The sequence below is a fragment of the Pteropus medius genome, unplaced genomic scaffold (genome assembly GCF_902729225.1).
Source record: "Pteropus medius unplaced genomic scaffold, Ma_sr-lr_union100, whole genome shotgun sequence".
NCBI lineage: Eukaryota > Metazoa > Chordata > Mammalia > Chiroptera > Pteropodidae > Pteropus > Pteropus medius.
Genome location: NW_024351730.1, coordinates 3,659,744 through 3,681,275, shown reverse-complemented (window position 1 = coordinate 3,681,275; position 21,532 = coordinate 3,659,744). Strand labels below are relative to the sequence as shown.

At 32.7% G+C, this 21,532-nt stretch overlaps 1 pseudogene; it reads right to left on the bottom strand.

Moving 5' to 3' along the window:
- Nucleotides 1-12,901: 12,901 nt before the first annotated feature.
- Nucleotides 12,902-13,020, bottom strand: LOC120588571 (uncharacterized; annotated as a pseudogene).
- Between the last annotated feature and the right edge of the window lie 8,512 nt (nt 13,021-21,532).

The following is a 21,532-nucleotide window of genomic DNA, read 5'->3' as shown; positions in this document are numbered from 1 at the left end:
TATCTTTTAGAAATACTCTCTGAAGTATTAATAAGTAAAAACAATGAGATGTCTAAGTTTATCTTTAAAATAACACATGGAGCATCTTGAACTAATGGAGCAATAGTTTTGTCTATATTGATAATTGTTGAAGCAAATGACATACTCATGGTTTCTTTTCACTTCTGCATTTATTGAAATGCAAGTTTTAAAATTAATTGTAAAAAATTAAACTTTTTAAAAGGAATTTTAAAAAGTGAGAGACTGTTGACTCAACCAATGGATAGGAATTGCAGGCAAAATTGAAAGCACTTCTGAGGTTAGTGAAAAGGAATTTATAGTGATATCAATTTATCTTTTTGTGTAACCCTCTGAAGCAGAAACAGACTCCTGGGATAGGAGGTTGGGATAGGAACACAGAGAATTTGTACAAAAACAATTATCCTTGTGTTTGTTTTATACCTATAATAGATAAGTAATGAAATATAGGAGGCAAGGGAGATAGGAATGTTGGTGAGGGTATTAGTGAAATGATGGACCTTACAAACTCAACTGGATTTTAAAAAATTAAGCAAATAAAGAGAAAGATATAGATTTGGGGGTGGGTAAGGAAGTGAGTTCTAGTTTGGAAATATCATGAAATCAAAGCATGATCTCAAAGAGAGTGGTCGTATATGCAATCTGGAAGGAACGGAAAGTGTGGTACAGAAAGGAATTCTTTTAATTGATGATTTTAATAGTTTAGGTTTTAAAGGAAATCTGGAATGGTCAAAATCATTTGAATCTATTTACTCCAATGTTCTTGGCTAAGAATTTGACTTCCATAATTCTGTCCTTATTACATTATTGATTAATCTCTTCCTAACAGCTAACCCTATATCCTCTCAAGCAAATAATTCAAACTAGGCAAATTTACTCTTCATAAAACATTGCTTTCATAATTCTATTCCCTCAGTCAAAATCCTCTGTGGCTTCTTGTCTACCTCCAGATCATATCCAAAATTCCTGGTCTGTCATACCCAGTACTTCTCTCAACTGGCTATATTTTGTTCATTTCACCTCTCTAGTCGCTAAGTCCCACCAGCCTCAAGTTCAGTTAGACGTATCCTCTTCTCATTTCTTTTTTTCTGTTTTTTTTTTTTATTCTCCAAATTCAGAATTCTCTTTCCTCCTAAAGTTTTTCATACCAAGTCAATAATCCCATCAAAGCCCAAATAAACACATCATAGCAAAGGCTATCTGGGTTCAAATCCTATCTCCACCACATAGTAGCTATATTAACATAGTGATAATAATAGTGTTTATTATAAGGATTGTTGCGAAGATTTAATATACATAAGGCACTTTAACCAATGGTCAGCATTCCTCAAAAATTTCTTAAGAAAAGATGTCCTTGCTCACAATAATATTTTCTTATTTGAATTCCTTTAATGAATATATCTAATTATTATACCTCAAAATATTTCCACAAGTTGCCTTAGATTCATTCTGTAATTAAAGAAAAGAATAAACTTTGCTATTCTTGTATTCATTATATTTAAGCAGTAGTTTGAATCATTAGCTACTTAATAAATGTTTATGATTAATTAAATACCAAATATCTAAATTGAATAAAAGGAATAAACAAATATATATATTAACGAATCAGTGAATGAATGAAGAGAGATTAAACAAAGCATGAATTTGTAAATTGACATTTCAGGAGAAGTGTATAATTTCAAATTCCCAACTAGCTCTACCATAGAATGCTAATTTTTCACTAGGGCATCAACCTTAAAACTTTCAAATTATAATCTCCCATTAACTATTCATCACCTTTTTCATTCAAAAAACCAAAGCATATCTATTTTTCATCATTACAACTTCTCCTTGTTTGTTAATAGTTAATTTGTTACACAAACTTTCAAGAAAATGTATGATTTTACAAAGTTTTCAAAGCATAGCTAAATTTTATAGAGCTCTTCTATGTAGCTAGGACATTTTTAAAAGCAAATTATGATGCAAATCTATGTTGACATTTTAGATGTTTAGCCATGTAAATATTTGCTCTAAGATTCAAATCTATCTATATCAGTTAGTAAAGCTGAATTATCTGAATGCAAATATACTTTGAGATTCTGCCAAAGAGTTTTTTGGAGTTGCTATTGTTCCAAAGGTAATATCTCCCCTAAACTTTTGCTTAATATTACAATATCTCAATATCTGATTATTTTGAATGTATATAAAGATTGATACCAAAGTGAATTTTTTCTCTTTTTTTCTTCAGTGAACAAATGTTATCACTTTTTTTTTTAATGAAGATGTAATTCAGTACCATTAAATTTACCATTTTCCCATATAGAATTCAGTGATCATTAGTATATGCACAAAGTGACAATGGCTCATATGGTAACTTTATATTTAACTTTTTGAGGAACTACAACATTCTTTTTCGAAATGGTTGCAATATTTTATATTCCTACAAGCAATCTCTGAGGGATCCAATTGCCATATCCTCAACAATACTTATCTTTTTATTATAGTCCCCTAGTAGATGTGAAGTGGTATTTCATTGTGGTTTTGATTTGCATTTCTCTAATGATTAATGATGTTCAATACTTTTTAATAAGCTTTTTGGCCATTTCTGTATCTTCTTTGGAAAAATGCTATTTCAATCTTTCGCTCATTTTTAAATTGGATTGTTTGGGGGTTTTTTTATTGTTAAGTTGTAAGAATTTTTAATATATTCTGGGTATTAGAGACTTATCTAATTTAAAAAATTACAAGAACTTTATTTAAATGTCTAAACCAATAAGTTTTATAGTCATTGCCAAGAAGCTTTGTGTGCATGTTATGTCAACCCTTCAACACTTACCCCATTTTGGCTTTTACTTACTACTAGGATGGATCCTGAAGGTCAAGACATTCTGAGGTCTCTCCTAGGCACATTCACAGCCCTGGGACTGCACACAGCCCTACACATACATGTGGCCTTATAGTTTCCCAGATATTTGTTGTAGTTTTTCCAAGTCCCCTATGAACACCTCATTCCTCAGCATTTCTTTTGCTTTGATTAATTTGTTCTTTGTGCCAACTGTTATTATTGCTTCAGATAGCTGTGATGATCAACAATTGCCTCTGATTATTTCCTACAATGCCCTCAGAAAAAGAATGTTCACACTCTGAGAGATCTGAGTCAGGTCAAATAAAAACAAGTCTTGCCAGTAGGGTTTTCTAGAAAACTAAGGAATTACACTTTGGAGGAACTCAAGCTACATTTCATTCCTTCCGGAAGATACTAAACTGATGGTTTTCACTTTGTGTGATTTTGATTTTCAGAACTTTCACAGAACTAAGAGAGAGGGGCTTGGGACTAGAGCATGTGAAAATGCTACAAGCTCACTTTCTAACAGAAATTCACTAAAAAATTGAATAAAGACTCTCCAAACCGATTCAAGTCTTTGGTTAATTTCTGAATTTGTAAAAATTGATTTTTATCATTTTTTGCCAGTGTTCTCATTGCTTTGATGTAGGAGAGGATTTTGGAGGTTCTTATACATTCCTGTTCTATTTTTTTTGAAATCGATATAGTCTTAATGCTTGTTCTTTTTTAAGAAAAATTTTTAACAGATTGGAAATCATATTTTCAATGCACAGAAAATCTGTGCTCAACCTGTGAGATTATGTAGAAGCTTTCATGGTCAAACTGCTCCCTCCATGGTCTTCTCAGAAGCTCCAATTCAAGTTCAACATAATTGACTCTTGAGGAACAGAGACCACAGTAACAATCATTTTCTTTTTTAGTTATATTTTTGTTTCTTGATATTATCACTCTGAGATTGTATTGTAATCTTATGATGAATTATGCTCCATGCAAAACAAGACCGAAGTAGATTAACATAAATCAAACAAATATGTGTTGAAAGTTGTATTTCTCATAACTGAAAATACTGGCAGTTCTGATCTTAAGATAATAAAAACACAGACTATGGTATCTAGATTTCCTTTCCTGGACAAAGAATGATAGTGAGCAGCAAAAAATTTATTTTTCATAACTGTCTTCATTGTTCTAGAGCTCCCTGCATTCTAAACAGCATAATAATCACTTCCCTTACTATCTAGAAATCCTGTGCCAGTATGATAGAGGCAAACTTCAAAGTTGCCACTCTAAGTAATAAATCCAATCACTTCAAAAGAGCTCATATCTTAGTCTTGATTAGATCAGGCTTCAGTAAAAAGTTTGCTGTTTAGAATAGTCACCTTCCTCAAAACACTTGTCGGTAGAAGAATTATTTAGCTTGGAAAGTACTATTAAGAAAACAAAATCACAAGTCACCAGTGAAAATGCAGATTCAAAGCATTACTTTATGGGCAAGGATCTGATTCACCTTGGAAAGGACATGTACAGCTATAGGTGGAATGGCTTGTAACAAGATAGTATAATGTCATTTGGAACCTTTTTATTTTTAAATAGTTATTTTCAATTTGAAGCCCAAGCAAAATGGTGTCGATATCACAGTAATAAACTCTAAATCCAATTAAATCATTAGCATATTTGATAGGTTACCTTCTCATTTTTCTCATTACTTCAACAACCTATTTTTTTTCCTGTTTAAAATGGAGACAATAAAATGCAGGGATAAAGCAGCTATTTCATAATCCCATAGAACTGCTCATGAACAGTATTAGCAATATTTTGGCATAAAATTCTGAATCTACGTATGCACAAAACACAATTAAATCAATCCAATCTCAAACTAGAATCTTCCTATTAGTAAATAAATTATCACTGAAAATGCAATTTCTTTCCATCTGGAGATATAAAGAAAATAAAGTGTGTCACAAATATATTCTTTTATATTCTGCATTCTTTTTTTTTAACAATCACCCCTGCAGCCCTATGTAAAGAATATTCTCTCAAGAAAATGTGTAGGTCATTATTCGTAGAATTGAAAAGAACAAAATAAAGTATCATTAAATCTTTTAATGCTCTAAATGTTTAACTGAAAAATCTTAAACACTTTTACTTGTTTTCAAAGTAGAGCTTCTTAGATTCCTTCATCTGATAGTGGAAATCACCTACAGATGGAGAGCAGACAGGATCTATCTTCAAATTAGAATGAAATTTCCATTTCACATCTGCTGTTGTCAAAGTCTAGATACTGAAACAGATGCATCTATACCACAATTAAGGGCATAGTTGAAATTTTGATTCTAAAGAATCGAAGTTTCCCATACTGCTACATAGTGCCTTTTTACTACATCTATCACCATGTCTCTCTGTTCCCTAGTTGCAAGACATCATATTTTATATGGTAAATACCCATACCATAAAGCATTTTTAATATAGAAGTACTCCAGAGGTTGACATTATGCACTTGTCATATTGGTTTTTGAAGTATTCATCTTTTTTTTTCAATTGGGTAATTTTAAAAAAATCCTGATGAAGCCTTAGCTAGAGAACCATTAGTTTTTTATTACTATCAATAGCCACTATCTTGTTTTCACACCCATTTTCTCATTCATTATTGATTTTTTTTAGTTTGATTTTTTTTCTTTTAATTTTAATTTGACTACCAAATTAAACATTCATGCTACAGTCATGAGTAAGAAAGATGTGGCGGTCTCACAGAGTTTATCATCAATAAATAAAGACAGCTAATAAATAGAAGCACAGATACTGTAGGAGCCCAAGTGGATCTCAAGAGATCAGGAAGTAAAAGGTCTCCCAAAAGATATCTGGCCTGCATCTGAAGAATGAGTAGGCATTTTCTAGATGAGAAATGGAAAGGATAATACAATGTTCTTGAACAGGGAACAATATTTGCAAATTCAAGAGTGAGGCTTTCAGGAATGAGATCAGAATGAAATCCAGAAGGCGCAATGTAGAAAGCTGGAGCTGGAGAAGTCGATGGAGACCTGAGCCTTTAATGCCATATCAAAGATTATAGATTTTTCCTAGGGACATTTGGAAGCCAATGAAAGTTTGGAAACTTGAGAGTACATGAACAAAAAGTTTTTAGACTATAACTGTGCTTGCAGAGGAAGGAAGGCAGGTTTATGTACGATCAGTTGGAATTCTATTACAATAGTAAACAGTGGGTATGGAGAAAAGCGAAGTAATTGGAAAGACCCAGGGCTGTTAGGAATATATTCTTTCTTAGGATATCCTGGCACATCTGATATAAATGCCTCTGGCGGATTTAACCTTTTTATAAGCTTTTTATAACCATTATAACTTAACTTTTTAGTGGGAACATGAAACTGTACATAAAAAAGAGCAGTGGATGGAATTCCAACTTAGTTATTCACTACCTATAGGCAAGTCGCTTAGGCTTTCGGGATTAGTTTTTCCTTGGCTATATAGTGGAGAGTCACAATATCTAGCAGATAATACATGCACAAAAGTATTTCATAAACTACAAATAGAGATAACATTATTATTATTATCAGAACATAAATTCAAGTAGTTTAATATTAATAATCAGGCACCTGGACAAAGAAAGGAGTGTAGAGATGGAGAGTAAAATATTCTTAAAAAGACATTTGGGAAGGGGAAGTTTAATAGTCCATTACACATTCCAAGTCACAGCCTGTTGACTGTTTCACCTATTTTCACATCAAACATCTGCAGAAAACTCATTACTCTAAACCAGTTGAGAGACTAGCTTTGCAAACATAATAGCAATATCTCTTTCCATTGCATATTATGTGAACATTATATGTTGTTCCCCTCCTGTGAAGATCACCAAAAATCTGACCCAGCACTGTCCAATTGCTGCCTCTATAACATATATATCATATATCTCCAGGATCAAAAAAATGCATGTTTAGTGGATCAATGTCTCAATGTTAGTGTGCATATTTCTCATATTTTTGCTTATTGGCAACATTCACATATATCAGATATGGCACACACACATGCACACACCTCTAAATTAAGTGACCGTACAATTTCCTGGCATTAGTCTATGTTTATTGAGTTCCAAATTAGGAAATAACCTTCATAACTGAATTGACTTTGAATCTTTTATTAAATCACTCTGCTACAAAAGTTATTCTTAATGTCTGTATGCAATATCCTCCTATTATTTGAGAAGACGAGGCCATTGGAGAGTTTCTCTGTATTACACTAACTCACTGGATAGATCTCAAAAGTAGCAAACAGTCTTTAGATTTAGTAAATCAGGTTGTTCATAGAAAGCTACTCTTTATTTTATTTCAAAGACTTTGTATCTTTCTTAATGAAGCTTTATACATTCACTTTGGCCAACAATTCTATAAAACATAGGCTAAAGGAAGATGTGACTTTGATACTAAAAATGTGCCAGTTAATGTGCCAGGTAACTGTAAAGAAGTTTCTCCATGTGGTTTGCTTTTGCTTCCTTGCTTGACTTTGCTACATTATTCATGGTCACCTTTAGTCCATCTGGCAACATTTTCCTTTTCTCTTTACTGCTAGCTCTAAATACATGAGATGTCATCACCAAACCTGACGATGTTTGACTAACATCCTCTAGTGCAAAAAGCAAGTAATGGAAGCTGTTTCAATCTCACTCCCTTGTCTCTGACCACCCTGATGTCAGTGACATGTTGCTCAGACAGCAGTGTCAACAAATCTGCTCTAATTTGTCTTGTACTTAAATGTGGTTTCTGGTTTATTCCCAGACAACCATAGCTATTCAATGTCCATAGGACTTTCCCCCAGGTAATTGGAACTACATAAAACTGAATCTTGTTATGTATATGGTAGTATGTAGATAAATAAAAATTCTGAGACATGTATTATGACAACGTTTTATTATCCAGCATCTCTAAGGAATGTGAGGTGTTGATTAACTGAGCTAATTCAAGTGCCCCTTTTATTTTAGACTTTATAGCTAATGGGTTTTTGTTGTTGTTGTTAGTTTGTTTTTAAAAAAGTCATAAGAATTGATTTTTCTGTTTTAGCAAGTCTTAGAATATGATTGGTATGTTTTCTCATAAATGAGGATCTTGCTTCAGCTTTAACACTTACAATCTCAGCTACTTCTGTAGATCTATGCAGACAGGCTAGGATGATCAGTCGAACATTTATGGACCTCCCAACAATATTGAAATGTATGATTTGTTTGCTATAATTTTCCTCTAATGTTTATTAGTCACATAGGTTACCATAGAAGTCTTTATATAGTCACTATTTTGTCCTCTTTTCCATAAGGACACAATGAACCCTGAATCCTACAGCTGTGAAGAACAGAAGTACTTTGTGTTTTTTTATGGCATGATTTTTGAGAGGCATGTGGAGGACCACACTGCCATAATATGTCAATAACCACCTATTCTGGTACCAGGGTTTGGAATTTTCCCACTAGGAATTCATTCATTTTTTAAAGCTTTATTAATTCTTTTCTCTTTAAATTGTAAATAATTCTAGAGCAGATAAAGGAAGTTAAACTATTTTACAATAAGGTGTGAGTGACCTGGGTCAATTTCCTTCTCAAAGAAAGGGGGTAATTTGAATGTTGGACATGTGTTATGGTGGTTGAGGGCTGAAATGGAGAAAATGGAAAAGTAGAAGTTGAAGTGCCCCTAAGGAACACTTGAATTACTCCTGGTGCTAGTCTAATTTTAACGTCTCATTACCTTTTCATAAAACAAGTACTTCTTACTTGAACCTAATGACAGTGATCTAGGTCTGCATTCAAGACACACACACACAAAAAACGAGAGAGTTTGGCCTCTTTGGCCTCAGCCATTTTTAGTTTTCCTGTATAATCTCCACTCCAGCCAGTGAAGATTCAATAGCTTCTTCAGTTAACTTATCCTCTTAAAGTTGAATGCAACCATGTCCTGCATTGCCTTTGTGTCATTTCAGAGTAGTGGTTACACGTGGAATTCCCACTGTGGGGGAGGTCGGCGCCCCTGACTCCCACCCTGTTCGAAGATCAACTGTATATTATATCTTGGATCATTGTGCCAGAGCTTCCTCAAAAAGTCCCATCTGGCCAGGCTGAGAGAGCATCTTGGACATTTGCCACAAGACAATGTGTTCTTTGACTGTGAACAGAAAGACTCAGCAAACTGTTCTTATGAGTTCAAGTGACAGTATAGCCTAGGCCACTCCATTTCCAGGAAACAATTTATATAATTTGTAACCAGGGAAAAGAACAAAATAAAGCATAATATTTCTTTAGTGTTTCCATCTTTCACTGTCAAGAGAAAATTTTGTTAGCTTGAAACTCTGTAATATCTCTGTTAGCAAATAGAAGAATCCCACTCCTTCATGCACCAAATGATAAAGGAAAAGATGTAACCACATTATCATTGTTATTTTGAAAATAAAAGAAGGAAGCAAGTCTCTGAAAAGGAAAGAACAATGTCTAAGGCATGTCCTTTGACCTTGCATGTAGATGGTTTGCTTGGGTTTTTGTAATTATTTAAAAGAGAACTCCTTGGCAGACATCTGAAAAAATAGTAGGTAGTATTTGCTCACTGCTTAATGTTATCATAAATAGAAAATAAAGAGACTTTGCTAAAAAGTTGCTTAAACTGATATCAGTTGCTCAGATAAGTGAACCGACCATTCAATGCCTTATTAAAAAGTAAAAGTAATTAAGTTGACCCCCTCAGGACATGAAGTCATTCCTGATCTTAGAAAAAAACTTAAAACAATATTGTGTACTAAATAAGTATATTTATTGCATATTTCTTTCAAAACCTCTATTATCTTTCAATATTTTCATGCAAACAAATTGTATGTTACTACAGTTCAGAAATTTGCATGATTTCCTTATACTGCTACAGCATAATCAATTTCATCTCTAGGAAGTTAATCATTAGTAACTTTGCTGCAGAATATTTCTGAGGACATTTATTATCACTCATAAGGTAAAACCACTTGCTCTTTTCTCAGAAAATCTATGAAGTGCATTCCTTTTAGTTTTGCACACTTTGGAGAAATTAAAGTCCTAATAATCACAGACAAAGTATTAATCTTAACATTATTGGCTTGATATGTTAATTTTTCTGTATGTGTGTATAATATTGCCATTAGTCTAGAAAAATCACAGAGCTGACATTTTATTGGTTTTGAGATTGATAATTGATCAGTGTTGAATGATCACCTAGATGGCCTCAGCATAAAGGTGACACGTTTTCTCCTAATGTAAGGCTTTTAGTAGATTCCCTGTTGCTTCCTCACTGAAGTTGTCCTCTGGCATTGCACAATAGCTTTATATCCCAATATGGTCCCTTGTCCTTTTTCAGCTCCCACTCTTATCGTTTTCATATGCCTTACACTGTAGGCAAACAAGATTGATTATAATTTCACAAATAATTGCAGGTTTTCTAACTGTATCATTGCTTCCACTATTTTACCACCTGAAATTTCTTTCTGCACCCATAAAGAGATAACCGTTCTTTCAAAATTGTCTCAAATTCTACCCCCAATTGACAAAGTAAGACCTAGTCTGTTTATAATGTGAATGCCCAAAGAACTTGGTTTGCACCTCCGTTAGTTACAGATTCATGGAGCTTTATATTTACAGCCATTTATGTACTTACCTCATTTTTCTCTTGATTTGTAATGTTTTAAAAGGCCCAGAATGGGCTTCTTTATCATCTCTGTATCCACGCAACACTTACTGTGTGTGTGTATATTTTTATATGTTTATATTTTATATAATAAAACAATTAAACTGAAGTTAAGAATGAATAAGATGGAATTCAGAAGATGAATATCCTTAAGAAGAAATGAAAAACAAAAGCACAAGCAGCAACTATACGTCGTTACCATTAAAGACTTAGCTCGCAGTATCAGAAATTAGTTTGTTTGGAAGAATCCTAAGGTTAAATAAAATTAAATAAGTCTAATACACATTTATTGAGTTCCTACTATGTACACATCTTTCCAGACTTTTATGTTTACATAAATATCTATAGACGTATACATATGAATTCTTCTGTATTTTATTTTTACTGAACTAAAATCACATACATATTTTAGTTTATAATTTTTTTTTTAGCAATTTAATGGATATCTCTCCACATTAATAAATAAAGAGCTAACTGGTCTTCTTAATGACTGTATTATATTCCATAATTTGTGATATACAATGCCTTATTGAACAATATTTAGCTTGCCTCCGGATTTATTGTTACAAATAAGACTGATATGAATATCCTTTGTGTATATAACAATATTCTCAATTTTTATTTCTTTGGGATAATTTCTTAGATATAGGATTTCTGGTTAATGAATATCTGTAATTAAAATTTTAATGTATTATGCTAAATGAATTTCCATGGAGGCTATAGTTGTCCTTAATCGTATCTGTTTATCCACTGCTTATCAATATTTGATATTGCTAATGTTTTATAGTTTTTTCTAATCTGATGGTAAATATATTCCATAACGTTTTAGTTTGCATGTTCATTAATGTATTAGTTAAAATTTGTCTTTAACATAATAACTCCCAGCACACATACTTTTATTTCCTCATCCTTTTCTCCCAGGCAGTAAATAATATTCTATCTCAGTTACTTCAATATTTTGGCAGTGTCTAAAAGAATAAGGCTTATAATCTCTCACCTAATATATGAATAAAGAAATTATGTATTTACATATAATTAGAGACATGATAATTTTATTTAATTCATCTTCAAAGAGATGGTGGGTGGGTGAAGGTGCTCATTTTGTATTTTTCTCATACATCACAGAGTCCAAAGTATAATTCTGTGTATACGATTTCTAAGAAATTTGAGTCTTCTTTATCTATCTTAGACAAAGATCTCTCAGAATATCATTATTTCTATCCCGAATATTTCACCCTAACTGGTCAAGAATATAGGAAAATAAATATTTTATAGAGTATAATTTCTAAAGTATAATCTATGCAAATGTCTTAAACATACTTATACGTTATACTTGTTTATATCCAATATGACTTATTTTTTATAAACTATGTTATCGATTGTATTGTAATTTTTAATTATATATGTATGTATATATTTATATATATACAGCAATATAAACATTCAGTGTCATTTTAGTGGCATTACACATTTTAGATAGCAATTTTATTTGATCTCTGGTATTTATGCACAAACACATTAAATGTAGAAAACCACACTATGTATCACTAATGCTCTCAATTTAATCTTATTTTAAACTGTCTTCTGTGCTTTGCATTTAGAGTCAATAACCTTTCCTTCCACATCGCATGCCCCATCAACTTTCTTATGTCTAAGTAATTTTAAATGAAATCTTATTTATCATAGCATGCTTGGTTTTATATACCCTTGTTGACACCAAGATTATTAAAATTTATTTTTTATGTATAAATTAAGAAAAAATTTTTGAACACTACCCATTACAATTAGCAATGAACCTCTAAGATCTTTTTTAAAATTATCCTTTATTCTTTAAAAATTGTCTAGTAAAAATTTCTAAGACTGTTGGTGGTGTTCCCCTTTTCTGCTACAATTAATAGATCTTAGTTTTTACAGTTACTTTTATAGAGTGAATATAGAGAAGATAAATTTTATGAGAATAATCAAGATTGTGTCCTGGAATGACAGCAAACCATCATACTCCAGCAGGTAGTATGGATGCTGGTACTGGTGTTAGCTAGTGGCATAGAATTCCTGGTTGCATCTACGTAATTTTAAAATGATTAAATCATGAAAAATCCAGTCAAACAATAAGTTGTTTTATAAATGCAATGTTAGTTAATTAATAACATTTTAAAAACATATTTTATTTAAACTTTTAATAACATGTTTTAATAACATGCTTTAATAATGTTTTCTTTAATATCATATTTTCTTTAAATTTTTAGTACCATGCGTTAATAACTTACTTTCATAACTTTTTTTTTTTTGGACGAGGCAACCCTTGATTGACTTCACAAATTGCAAGGAACTTGTCAGCTTATAATCCCTTATTTTTTAAAATTTTTTATGCCTACAGCACCTGGTCTTCCTAGGTGGTCTTCCATCTAAATACTAACAAGGCCTGACCCTGCTTAGCTTCTGAGATCAGATGGGATAGGGCTTGTTCAGGGTGGCATGGCCATAGACTCATAACATTTTTAACATTTTTTTCTATTTTTCTCTTCTTTGAACCATACGTATATTCTAAACTATCAAAATTAATCAAGTGAGGCTAAATCATTATTTCTATTTAAAATGCTTATACACTAGTCATTCATGCCTGAAAAGACATATAGCAAATATGAAAGTGAAAAAAAAAGACTCCTAGTGGGAGCTGTTATACTCAAAATATTGCTAGAAAATATGGATTATATAATGAAATGTCAAGGTATTTCCAGATGCTTCTGACCTGCAAATGTGAATTTAAAAAAAAAAAATATAGAACTCATCTTTAAGAAGAAAATTTTCAATTACTTAGAGTTAGTAAGTACAAAGAGTCTCTATCTACCCGTTCCCTTAGAATTCTTATTTATCTTTTCTATTTCAACCTAACCTTTTTTTTTTAATGGGATTTTTATCTTCCATGGAAATATGCCTAAATCTTTATATTCATATCACATGTAAGATAGAAATAAGAAACTATACGTTAAAGTAGAAGACTTTTTTATTTTGTTCTTCTAAAAACTAAAAATTTTTATAGTTTGTATTTTACATTGTTAAAATTTATAACATTTATTTAAATTCATTTTTTATTTATTATCTAATTGTGTTATGTCATTTAAATGATCTGTTTGGGTATTTCACCAGATGTTCTATTTTCTTTGTCTATCTTGTCTTTACCTAAGAAAGTTAAATGTTCTTCCATTTTATTTTTATTTATTTGTTTATTTATTTTGTTACGGCACCTTAAATTCTTATTAGAACAAGGGACTCAGCCAACCTTCAGTAACTAGATAAGCAAGATGCATGTAACAGGATTTGATATTATGGGGAAAGTTCTTCATTTTAATAATTGTTGACATTGATCTTGTACCCAGTGATGAAATATTACATCAGAACTGCGTGATCCAATACCAGATTATGGAACATGTGACTAAAACAAATTGTAATAAAGTAATTTGCAAATATTGATTTAGTAACTACATTCTATCTACCACATGAACCAACTCTCTTGGTCTCCTCTTCTACTTACCTCTTAAATGACAACATTACCTGAGTTTCCTTAATGTACAAGTTCTATCATGCCATAGATATCCTTTCCTTTATACTTTAATGGTTTCTTCTCTCAGATGGACACTGTCATGGCTTCCATCCTTCTGTAAACCTCTATGCCTGTTCATGTGAATCCAAGGAATCATATGTACTTTGTTCTGCACTTCTTATGAACATTGTGATATGAGATTACTCTCATATTCCTTCCAAGCCGATGATACCAGATTGGTGCTTGCCCTGCTGTGTGGGCAGCAGAATCCAGCAGGCTTCCTACCTTTAGAAATCTCTAGATTAAAAATTATAGTCTGTGTGTGCAAGTACCCCTGCAATCTTCTCCCCTGGGCCTTTATACCATTTTCCCAGGTATTCTCTCCTTGTCTATTTTAATAGATGCACAAAGGAAGAATGGCTTTCACAGGTCAATATTTAGCCAGAGAAAGAAATTGTGATCTCTCCTTCTTGCTAGCATTTCAAATGTTAATGAGTGATTCTCTCCAAGTCTTCATCACATACTTTTGCTTCAGGGAGAAGAAAGAGATGGAAGAGAACAGATTGTTTTCATGATGCTGTATTTCTCCAAGAACTCAACTTCTCCTTTGTAGTCTTGCTTTTAGGTTAACTGAGTGTATGAGGGTGAAGAGGATGTTTCTCCTCTTCCAGTGTAGTCAAGAAAGCCAGCCTGCAGTGCTTAGCATATGGAACTATTTGGAGCATTTTATTATCAGATTTCAGCATTCACTGAAATTTGGTACTAGAAGAAGAATCTGCTTACCTCCTGTTATAGTTAGAACCACCATCTTCACATGATCAAGATCCTCAATGTTATAATTTTTTGAGTTAAGACACTTGGCCATGGCCATACTTCCTAGAGGTATGTTTTAATAGTATGTAATACAAGTGTTTTTGGTAGCTTCTATTACTTTTAAACTAGTATGATTATAGGCATCAAAATTAACTGAAAAAACAAAGGTTTTGTTCAGAGAGATGATGTAAAAACAGACCTAGCTTTCTTGTAGATTCTATAATTTTGACCCCCATCTGGTTTCTATTGGCTACAATCTACCTAGCAGTAACATTTAATAACCATGCAGATTCCTAAGAAGAGGATTTATTTCCCTAATTCAGAAATTTATGGATATAAACATTTTAATGTTGATAAAGAGTTTAATTCTTTTTTACCTCATAGATACTGATTTCCTTCTCTCTATCCCTCCTCCTTCTTTTCTTCTTTCTATTTCCCCTTCCTTCCTTCCTTCCATCCTTCCTTCTTCCTTCCTTCCTTCCTTCCTTCCTTCCTTCCTTCCTTCTTTCCTTCCTTTCTTCCTTCCTTCTTTTCCTTTCTCTTTCCTTCCTTTCTTGTTTTATAAAACTGACTTTGCTGTTTTGCAGAAAAGCTGGTACACAAATTGTAAGAACTCTTCTGTGTTTTTCTTTTTGTTATTACATGGTTCATGGAGCAGAGAAAAGTGAAGTCTGAAAATAAAAGAATTTAGGAGATCCTATTTTAAGGTGCTAAACTGAATATATATTATAAAATAAAGGCTAGAAAAACTATTTCTGCTACATTTATTTATCTTTTGCTCTGATTGGTGATGGTAGTGGTTGCAGTGGAGAATTCCCTTGCTAAACTGTTCAAAATTTATTTTCCACTTATAAAATTTTAAACACTACGCAGACTTTACTACTGATGTTATCCTTGCCTATTAGACTTTAATATGCCTTGGCAATGAATTATAAAATCCAGCTCAAAAATAACTATCTTAGGGGCAAGAAAGACATAGAAAGAGCAGTAATAAAGCATTACAATAAAGCTAGAGCATAGAAAACCATTTTATAAAAATTATTTTACAATATAAGATGATAGAAATGAGAAATTAATAAGGGAGGTCAGCCAAATGTAGACAGCACTAGATTGAAAGAAATTGTTAAGGACATCAGAAACATGGCAGCATGAGGGATCTCCCCTGATATCTCCCCTTGAAACAACAACAAACTTAACATCTAAAATCTAAGAAATAACTCCCAACCCGCATACAAACACATCTAAGAGATCTGTGCATCGGAGCATATGAAGGTAGGTGAATCATGTGACCAGAAATGAGAAAGAGAAATGGGTCTTGCAGAAAACAGCCCAGAGTTCCCTGCAAGACAAGGGGGAAGGGGGAATTATGTGACCATTTTTAACTCTTTGAAGTGCCAAAGAGTCCTGCCCGAGTGACCAGCATATTCCACATTGTAATCAGGGTAAAGAGCAAGGCAGAGACCAAGTAAGGAGGGGCAACAGCTGTGTCTTAGCAACCACCATTGCTAGGCAAAAAGGTGAGTCACAGAGCCTGGCCACCTCCTCCCACATTCCCAGAGAGCATCCTCCACCTCCCCCCATTCCCTGTCTCTACATACATCCCCACCCTCCATAGCATCCAGCCCCAGGAGAATCTGCAACAACCAGAACTGAAACACATACTGCAGCCAGTCCCAGAGACAGGAGTGGAAATATAGAAGCAAGGCAGTTGAAGCTTGAGAACCAGTATTACCAAAAGGAAAAGAGACACACATACCACTGGCTGCTCCAGTCCACCCTACTCCCACCCAGTCAGGCTGATTCAGAAGGAAGCAGTGGAGCATTGCATCTGACTATTGCGGCAATACCATTACTTCAGGAACTTTTCAGAGGCTCAGTCCCCACCCCCCGCCCCCCGCCAATCGTCCTTCACATTCCCCCATTGGAATGGAGCACTGAGATCGAGGCAACCTGGTCACAGAGGAGACACACACCTTCTCAGAGGATAAGAAGTATTTTTAACCTCAAAGCAGAGATCTAACAGACCTGGGCAGTATAGGAGACTTAGGTACCACCTACTGGAAACCAATAGAAATCAATATGAACCTGCTAAAGAGAGATCACTATATAATAAATTTTCTTAAAAAAAAAAAATCAGAGTACATTTTCTTTAATGCCAAAGTGGAGAAATATTCCATCAAACACAATGAACAACAAAGGTGACAAAGAAGCTCAGAAAGAAAATTAAAAATCTCCAGAAAATAAACTTAAAGATATAGAAATATATGATTTAAATGAAAGAGAATTCAAGATTGCACTTCTGAAAAAAGTCACCAAGATGCAAGAAAATTCTGATCCATATCATAGTTCAAAGAACTTAAAAACAAAATAATTAAACAACAGGAATACTTCATCAAAGACATTGAAACTCTAATACAAAATAAAATAGAACTTGTGGAGATGAAGAACTCATTAAAAGAGATGAAGAATGAAATAGCAAGCTTAAGAAATAGAATTAACTTGATGGAGGAAACCATTAGTGATATTGAACACAGAAATCTGGAAATGATGCAGATGGGGAAACGAAGGCAGTAACTTATAAAGAAACACACATTAGATTATCATCAAACTTTTCAGCACAAACTTTACAAACTAGGAAGGAGTGGAATCAAATATTCAAACTGTTGAAAGAAAGAAATTACCAGCCAAGAATAATGCATCCAGCAAAGTTTTCTTTTAGATATGGAGGAGATATAAAGATATTTTCAGACATAAAAAAGCTGAGGGAATTTCCACCACAAGGCCCACATTACAGGAAATACTGAAGGGGGTAATTCTACCTGAAATGAAAGGACAAAAAAATACATAACTTTGAGAAAGATGACTAACAGGCAGACAGGAAAAGAAAAGTGCAAGCCTTGTTAAGAACAGGGTATTGTAAGCTTAAATATTACATAATGTTTACAGGTAAAAATACACTTTAAAAAGAGAAGAAGACAACAACCACTGCTACCTAGAAATAAATTTACTGGATAAATAAAGATAATTTGAAACCAAAAACAAAAAAACAAACAAAAAAACAAACAAGAAAGGGGAGGGAGCAAAGATCTGAATCAGCAAAGGAGAATGGAGGTAAGACATATGCAGAAGAAGGACTACTGTATATATACAACTTCTTTTTACATAAACTTAATGGTAACCACACACAAAAAAATCCAGAAGTGAGATGCATAATATAAACTGAGACACATAACATAAACCAAGAAGAAAGAAGGAAAAAAACATAAAACACCACCAAATTAAAATAACAGACAGAAACACAAGAACAAAGAAATAATGAAGGCACTTAGCGATTGAAAATAAAAAGATAAAATAGCTATGAAAAAATCTTCATATTTCAATAATCATCTTAAATGTAAATAGACTTACCAATAAAAAGGCACAAACTAGCAGATTGGATCAAAACACAAAACACAACCACATGCTGCCTTCAAGAAATACACCTCAGCTGCAAGAACAAATATAGACTCAAAGTGAAAGGGTGGAAAACTGTACTCCAAGTAAATAGCATCCAGAGAAAAGTGTGTGTAGTAACCATATTTATATCTGACAAAATAGACTTCAAGATAAAAAAAGGTAACGAGAGACAATGATGGATACTTCATAACGATCAAGGGTATCGTACATCAAGAAAACATAACACTTACCAATATATATGCTTATAATCAGGGAGCACCAAAATATATAAAGCAACTACTAACAGAATTAAAAGGAGAAACTGACAAAAACACAATTATAGTAGAGGACCTAACTAAATACTCTACTGTCAGCTATAAATAGATCATCCAAACAGAGAGACAATAAGAAAATATCAACCTTAATTGGACATAATTGACATTTACGGAGACTTTTATCCCAAAAGTTCAGATAATTCATTATTCTTTAGTGCACATGGAACATTCTCAAGGAAAGACCATATGTTAGGACACAAAATTAGCCTCAAATTTAAGAAGATTGAAATCGTACCAAGCACATTCTCCAACCATAAAGCTTTGAAACTAGAGATCAACTACCAAAAAAAAAAAAGGGAAAAACCACAAATATGTGGAGATTAAACAACATGCTACTAAAGAATGACTGGGTCATAGAAGAAATAAAAGGAGAGATCAAGAGATACATAGAAATGAACAGGAATAAAAATATAATAAATTGGAACTTTGGGGATACAGCAAAGCTTATCTTTACAGGCCTATCTCAAGAAATAAGAAAAACACTAATAAACAACCAAACATTACATCTTAAAAAAACAGAAAAAGAAAAACATATGAAGCCCAAAGTCAACAGAAGGAAGGAAATAATAAAAATTAGAGTAGAATTAAATGAAATTGAGAACAAAAAGACAATAGAAAAAATTAATGCAGCAAAGAGCTGGTTCTTTGAGAAGATTAATAAAATTGACAAAGCCCTGGCTAGACTCACTAAGGAAAAAAGAGAAAGGACACAAATAAACAACATCAGAAATAAAAGAGAAGTTATAACAGATACCACCAAAATACAAAGGATTATACAAGAATACTATGAAAGATTTTACACCAAAAAATTTTTAAAAACCTAGAAGAAATGACAAGTTCTTAGAAATATGTAACCTTCCTAGACTAAAATATGAAGAACTGGAAAATCTAAATTGATCATCAGTATGGAAATGGAAACGATCATCTAACACCTCCCAAAAAGTAAAAGTTCAGGACCAGATGGCTTCTCTAGCAAATTCTACCAAACATTAAAAATTTAATACCTGTTATTCTCAAACTTTTCAAAAAGATAGAAGAGGCAATGTTTTCTAACTCATTTTAAGAGGCAAATATTACCCTAATACCAACAACTGGTAAAAATAATGCAAAAAAAAAAAAAGAAAAGAAAAGAAAAGAAAAGAAAAGAAAAAAGAAAACTATAGATCAATATCTCTCAAGAACACAGATGCAAAAATTCTAAACAAAATGCTAGCAAATTGAATACAGCAACATATTAAAAAGATTATATACAATGATCAAGCAGACTTCATCCCAGGGGCACTGAGATGGTTTAACATATGCAAATCGATTAATGTGATATATCACATAAACAAAATCAAGATAAACCATACGATCATATCAATAGATACAGAAAAAGCATTTGACAAGATACAGCATCCATTTATGATTAAAACATTTAATAAAATGTGTATAGAAGGGAAGTACCTCAACATAATAATGTCCGTATATGACAAACCTTTAGCTAACAGCATACTTATTGATGAAAAACTAAAAATCTTTCTAAGATCAGGAACAAGACAAGGCTGTCACTATTATCACTATTATTGAATATAGTGTTGGAAGTCCTAGCTAAATCAGGAAAGAATAGGGAATGAAAGAGTCAAATTGTTACATTTTGCAGATGGGACGTGATTATATAGCAAACCATAAAGACTTCACTAAAAAACTGTTAGAAATCATAAACAAATACAGTAAAGTTTCAGGAAACAAAATCAATTTATAAAAATCTATAGCATTCTTATACTCTAACAATGAATTTTCAGAAAAAGAAATGAAAACAAAAATCCTTTTGCTATTGCAACAAAAAGAATAAAATATCTAATAAGAATAAACCTAATGAAACATGTGAAGGACCTATATACTGAAAACTATAAGATGTTATGAAAAGAAGTTGAAGAAGACACAAGAAATGGAAATATATTTTTTGTTCATGAATTGGAAGAATCAACATAATTAAAATGAACTTATTACCTAAAGCATTATACAGATTTAATGCAATTCCATCAAAATTCCAACAGCATTCTTTAAAGAAATGGAACCAAAAAAAAAAAAACCCTTCAGATTTGTGTTTGTGTGGAAGCATAAAAGGTCCCAAATAGCCAAAGCCATCCTGAGAAAAAAGAACAAGTTCAGAGGTGTCACTCTACCTGACTCCAAATTATACTACAAAATGATGAAATCAAAACAGTATGGTTTTGGCAAAAACAAAACAAAACAAAACAAACGAGCAAACAAAAACAAATACACAGACCAATGGAACAGAATTAAGAATCCAGAAATAAACCCCCACATATATGGGCAAATAATTTTTAACATAGGAGCCAAAAACATACAATAAAGAAAGGAAATCCTCTTCAGTAAGTGGTACTGGAAAAATTGGAAAGCCACCTGCAAAAGAATGAAAATACAGGCCCTTGAGTCCTTGAGTTTTTTGAGCCACTCTTTTACTCAGGCTCACTTCCATTTCTGGAAGTGTACTATCACTTCTAATAAAGCTATTCTTTTCTGCTGTATTTCTGTGTCTTGCTCAATTCTTTGTTCAAGACATCAAGAATCTAGACAACATGTCAAGAGGGGAGCCCCATGCTCCAGTAATATCTTTTGTGGCAAGCCAACAGCCAGGAGACCACCATGGGAAATACACCGTCAGCACTTGCCCTGTCAGATTCGCCTCTCGGCTGTATTCTTAACCACTGGGACAAATTTAATCAATGGGGTAAATTTAGTCCTGACAACTTGAGAAAGAAACACCTTGTCTTTTATTGTAATGTAGCTTGGCCACAATATAAACTAGGAGGTCAGGAGTGATGGCCCCTAAATGGATCTTAATTATATATAGTATCATCCTTCAACT